Below are 6,565 nucleotides of genomic sequence, written 5' to 3'. Positions count from 1 at the left end.
ACCAGAGGAAATTGCCTTAGCTATATGTAACCAGATATCAAATTTAGATAATTTCGTGAATAACAAAAAACCCCACTAAACTAAGGTACTGTTATTAAATGTGTGTCAGTATTCCCTATAAATGGTACTGTGATATACTTCCTTCAAACGACAGAGAATAACTTCTCAATCATTTAGTAAACCAAGACCATGAAAAGCATTAAACAATTATCCAAGTGGTAACGAAAAAAAAAAAAATATTAATTTTTAAAAAAAATAAATACTAATGCATAACACGACGATTATTTTTAACACATCAAAATTTTTTTTAACTAAATTCAAAATGAAACCCAAATTAACATGCAATAACTATTACAACTCGTCCATTGTACACGAAGCACAAAGTATTGCTGGACAATAAATATAAAATCAAAGAGACATCATAAATTTTATATAATTATAAAGAAAACAAGGTAAGCAGTTAAATCTCAAGAGTCTACAGCAACGGCCATAGCTAGAGCAAGAATTTGTATTCGAGTGTAAATTGATGTATAATTATGTTCCAACTAGTTATCAGACCAAAAGTAAGTACGCCTAAAGAAACAACATAAATTAAAAAACAAAATCAATACCATATAATGTAATATACTACTTATATATTACAATATTTCAAAATACATAATCGATTATGTTTTATGCAGCTATTTATACCGAATTCTTATACAACCTGCCCCACGGGCACACATCTACTCTGAAAACTGAAAAGAGGAACAGGAGTAAAGAGGGTAATAGGAGTCGATATTAGATGAGGTTGCATGAATACACACCAGTTAGTAGAAGACAGAAAGGGTAAATAATACTGTACATAATATACATGTAAGAAAGCAAAAAACTATATCGACCAGAGATATATAAGTGAATTGATCTGACAAAGAGTATAAATCAATAGCCAAGGTACAAATTAAAATTAATAAAAAAATAAACAAACGGTCAATTACACATCTCGTCATGGACAAAAACAGCTTTTCACGTGTGCAACAGTGAGAAGTTTCAAAAACATGCGTAAAAAGATTTATATATCAAAATTAAAATAAATATTCCGGTAAAATTGAAAGAAGCCATTTGACATTATTAATCAAGTTTAAAGATGTAATGAAATTACTTTGAATTTAAGGGAAGTAAATCTGATCAGATTGTGATCTAGGTATAAACCATAAATCTTTCACATATGTACCCCTTGGGGTTAGTTTCACATCTTCTCATCTTCCCCACTCTGGTAACTCCCGGTGAGTGCCACAACACCATACAGTCCTGATATCAAACCACTCCAGCTGTAAGGACTCACCATGTTCCCCAAATCCACTTTTTATATACTTGCATTTTTCCATAGGTTGTATTCCACACACCCTCGTCCCTCCAGTCTAATGTCATATATATTCCAGACCAAAAGCACTTACCTGTACCAATGTATATTATGTATTAGCAATTGTGGTATTATATAACAAATCAACATGAAAATTGATAATAGAAGGATTATGAGGTAAATAATATCTAATCTCCAATGCTGTTATTTTTGTATATCTAAGAAAGTATTCGGTATTTATATCAAATACTACATTAGTATGATTGATTTAAAAGGTATATATATGGTACATCTACATCTACTCTACAAGATAAATATTGAATTCAAGAATGATCGGTATTAAAACTAAGTCTACATGCATTTTCGATTAGTTAAATAGGATGGTTTGTGGTTTTACATCTACTTCAACATGTGTATTGTGATAATAGTAAGGTTAGGTATATATATTCAATATCTAGATGTAATTTTGATTTAGAAGGTTTGGTTTATTAACATCTACTCTTACAGTAATATTTTTGATTTAAGAAGTGGTTTTGTGTGTATTATAAACCGAATCTCCATGTGATTTTGAATGTATGTTATGGATGCCATAACTGAAGCCTACTAGAATATTGACTTATTGTAAAATTAAAACCTAAGGCATTGTAATAATTTAAAAAGGTAATGTGTTTGTTTTAAAAGACCATATGAGATACGTGCCCGGCACCAATTAAGACATGTCCTGATACATACAATATATACCTGACGATGATATTACCAGATGAAGAACTGTAAACAGCATGATTTATATTTGGTGCAAAACCGCTACCAGAGTGTATCTTGTGGAACGATAACTTATAACCACCAGATTGTAGACACATCCTTCGAGTGTACAAATGGAGGACCAGTTGTGCCCCTCGCTCATGTGCCGTGCGGTACACATGAACTATGTCCAAGGTATCAGCAAAATAAGCAGGGAATTACTAATACTAATAAAAAATCAAATATTAAAAATGATGTAATCTCGTTAATTTGAATGGAGAGTAATATAAATGACGTTAAATCATAGCACCAGTGGACCCATCCAAAAAAAAACAAATAGGATAATATAATCAATCGATAACGTGACCTATGAATACTAACATAACAGACATACTTATTACTCACCACAAGAGCTAAACAATACTTAATAGACGCTAAACACGATGGTTGAGAATAAGCCTGTTGGGAACTTGTGTTGAATATAATAACAGTCTATCGTCGTGGAAGCTGTATTTATTTCCGGAGCCGGGCAACTAGTAGAAAAGTTACTACTAAAGACGTCGAGTTTTTAACCCGTGTCTAAGCGAACATTTTCAAACATTTTGCAATATCCCATTTATATTATATACATATATATATTTGAGAGTGGTGGCCATTATATGGCAATTAACATAAATAATCAACGTAGTACATTAACAGGTGGTAACGTTTATATAAGTGAGAACATATAACGAAAAATGAGTGTAAATAAGAGGATTCACACTGCATGTGTTTTATGAATGAATAGTTGAATGATATTCCACACTGTAGAGAAGATTAATTAAACAATGGAAAAAAAAGGTCACTAGTCAATATGAGCGAATTTAACAACCACGAGAAAGAGATACCTGTTTCTATTTCACCCAATAATCATATCGCAGGTAAAGCCGATGCGCAAATAACGGCGTGAGCCACGTGATATACGTGAAACCCGTGTAATATTCCGCGTTGAAAAAAAATGCAAATAAAGAATAAGAAATAAATTTATTACAACAGCAAAAAGCACACATAATCTGTAAATCAAAAGTCAACCTTATGAAAGAAAGAATCCGTCGAAATACAAGTAATTCTATCCTAATTAGGGCACAAACAAAAATGGTCAAAAAAAACTCCATTTAACTGACTTAATGATATCAAATCTTCAAATTGGCTTCCCGAAAATAAAACACAATGTCGGGACAAACATGTAATACAAGTAAACAATATTACGTGCATGAATAAACGCAACGTGTCTGAATCAAGCAAGCCGTCCAAGATCAAGTTCGTCATCATTCACGTTTAAAAACAGAACACGAAACACATCATATAATACTTTTATTCAATATCCGGCCAGAAGTAACTCAATAGTACTAAAGTTCAAATTCACATGAATTTAAAAACTTCACGTTATTTTGACGCAATGTGACCACGGACGCCATACACTTTCCAATAGCAGTTTATTGGACATCAAGTCGCCATCACAACATAGAATAACGTCAATATTGATTATTGCGATTGACGTTTGACACATGAAGCGAACGTTACACACTGAGAAATAAGAAATTCGTTCAAAGATCACACCGAGATCAAGCCAAACAGAATGGTACAAAGATTTATAGACCACTTAGGGTATAAACAAATATGTAATTACAACAGCTGCAAGTGTATTATTCAATGGACCTGAGAGTATGGAAAAACCACCGCCATAATGTGGAAGAAAAAAGCGTAAATACTCGTTAACAACGAGAAATCATCGACTCAATTCTATATTGTGAATCACAACTGCTAACAGTGGGTTAGACGCTAAGAAATTTAAAAATAACTGACTCACCAGCGCTAACGTTGTGAAACCAAAATTGTGAACCTATAGAACCAAAAGGACTATCCAGAAACGAATAAAACAGCTGCTATATTTACTGAAAGAAGTAACATTACAAATAGAACAAACTTAGAGACTTGGGATCACTGTAAGATAATGGACCTACTCGGAAGCAGTCAAACCATGTACCATAGTAGTCAGCCTGCTGAAAAAGTACCAGTGATTAACAGAAGGAAACCCCGCCACGGAGGACATGGCCCAGCCGGCCCACTGTGAAAAACAACAATGAAAAACAAAAGTAACAAATCTTTACGCTTTTTTGGATGAATGGAGCACTACAACGGTTTAAAAGAGTAGGTGAGTCGAAGAAAGTATACAGGAAATTCATTTATATAGCAATGCTATTATACATAAGATCTTTAATGATACATCCACTGTGTTTGTCCTCGTCACAACTACATGAGGATCAATCGTAGTAATGCATAGATATGAAGTCCCTTCTAAAAGAAAAGAGAAAAATACACACATAAATATGGTACACAAATAACAAAAGGGACGTTGACATCATTTGGTCAGCAAACTATGTATGGTGATATAAAAAGACATAAACCAATAACAAAGTAGTATAACTCAATTGGACAAAGCGTTACAGCAAAAAACTAGATACTCATATGCTTCCAAGAGTACATACGGATATGGTTAGAAAACGAGAAAGATTACTATGTCACAATAAAATAACAAATTCTTAAGATCAAACTGAGAATGATTAAATCGAAAGAATGAGTTTATTAAGTGATAAAGATTATATACTCATATCATCGTGGACAATAATTAAGTCAGAGTAATCATGATCAGGTGAGTATATGTCTGAACATACTGTGCAAGCTGCGAATTCCTAACATAGTGTGGATAAGGTTTAAAATTATAGATTCATATAAAAGAAAAGAGCATAACAACAAAATGAAAACCGGAATCCTCATTGTTAGTTATATATTGTCCTTTATCCGGACATATAAATATAAAAATAGAGAACCCAAGTAACATACACACCCATAAGCTCCAACTAAGTAATGTAAAAGTTAAAAAGCTTTTAGCAATTGAAGGATATCTAGAATCAAGTAGAAAACATGAACAACACGACAGACAGAAAATGTAGAGTTGTGGGACAAAGTATAAATAATAGAATTAAAATTATGGTGACATAACATAAATACCATGCCGTATGATAAACTCAACAAACCACAAAGTATTTAACAACGTTCAATTGTGGCGTGAAGACATCTACACATACAACACGTAAGGTGTCCTAGAAAAATACTGTAACACGTAATGAAATTATTCATAGGTAAATTTCCTGATTAAAGTTTTCAGTATGGAGCAATTGTTTTTGAATATAATCATTCCTTCATATAGAAAAGAGTATCAACACAATAGAAAAAGAAAAATGATATAGCCTAGCCTTCCGTATTCAGAACGGCACAGAACACCCACAGAAAGCAACTAACACGTTCATGAGGGAAATTGCTGTAATGGGAGTATGCTAGTGGAACCTGTGCCGAAAGGAGCAGGAAGTACACGTTTTTAAATAGGAAAAAAGATTACGCATCTGTTGGCAGGACATAATAACGCAAACAAGCGGCGACGTAAGTAGAAAAATGTAAGTACTCCCCCTGATAACCGCTTCAGATATTTAACTTTATTCTCTCCCCGAAAACACGAAATATTACATGGCAAAAACATAAAATGGTTTTACTGGACAAATACGTTTATTATATCTATTACCGAGAATCAGAACTAAATATAGTGGCAAAGAGTATTGGGAAAGCACCTTCATATGCCTTCTTGATAATGGCATAGGAACCTCCGTTGTTAGTGCTAGGTCCCCATTCCATATGCTTGAATACCTATAAGTGTGTATTCGAATCAACATGATATTTGTAACATTATATCAGAGTGTCGAGCATGTCCAAGTTTATATTACCAAATCAAATATATTTAGTTAAGTTAATTTTACTTCAGACCTTCCATACCGTGAAAGAGCTTGATCTTTACTTGGTAATACAACAAGTAAATGTAATATTACCCCCCCAACAAAAGCGGACCCGATGCAAGCTACATACCAGTTAAAAATAATTTTTCTTTGTTCTATGTCAACCTCTTGGTATTTAGCTAATTTATACATATTATAATCAATATTGTTTCGTCCAAATGAGATAAAGCTGGAACTCAATATCGACTCAACTTTAACGACATTGTTTAACAGGCATTGTTTACATTGTAGAGTACGTGACAGTTTTAAAGACTTGGAATAAAAACCATAGGAGAAAGAAGTAGGTACAGTAATTGGCAGCAAGAACAGGATTACAAGTGCATAATATCTTTGCCTCCGTTTCAGTAAAATTAAGTATAAAACTTCTGTTTTGCTAATTGGCAAGAAATTTCAATTAAAGTGCATAATAAAGTTCAAACCTTATTCAACAGAAGGTTCAGATAAAATTTATTTAAGATCCCATATAGTTTATACCCCAACCCTACGTAACATAAAATTGAATTATGTATAAGTACACATGCAAGCTGATTAATCTGTGTTATAATTAAAACTCAAATCCCCATGTAAGAAATTGCTACTGACAACAATTCAACAA

The sequence above is a fragment of the Argopecten irradians genome, unplaced genomic scaffold (assembly GCF_041381155.1).
Source record: "Argopecten irradians isolate NY unplaced genomic scaffold, Ai_NY scaffold_0207, whole genome shotgun sequence".
NCBI lineage: Eukaryota > Metazoa > Mollusca > Bivalvia > Pectinida > Pectinidae > Argopecten > Argopecten irradians.
Note: the sequence above shows the minus strand (reverse complement) of the source record.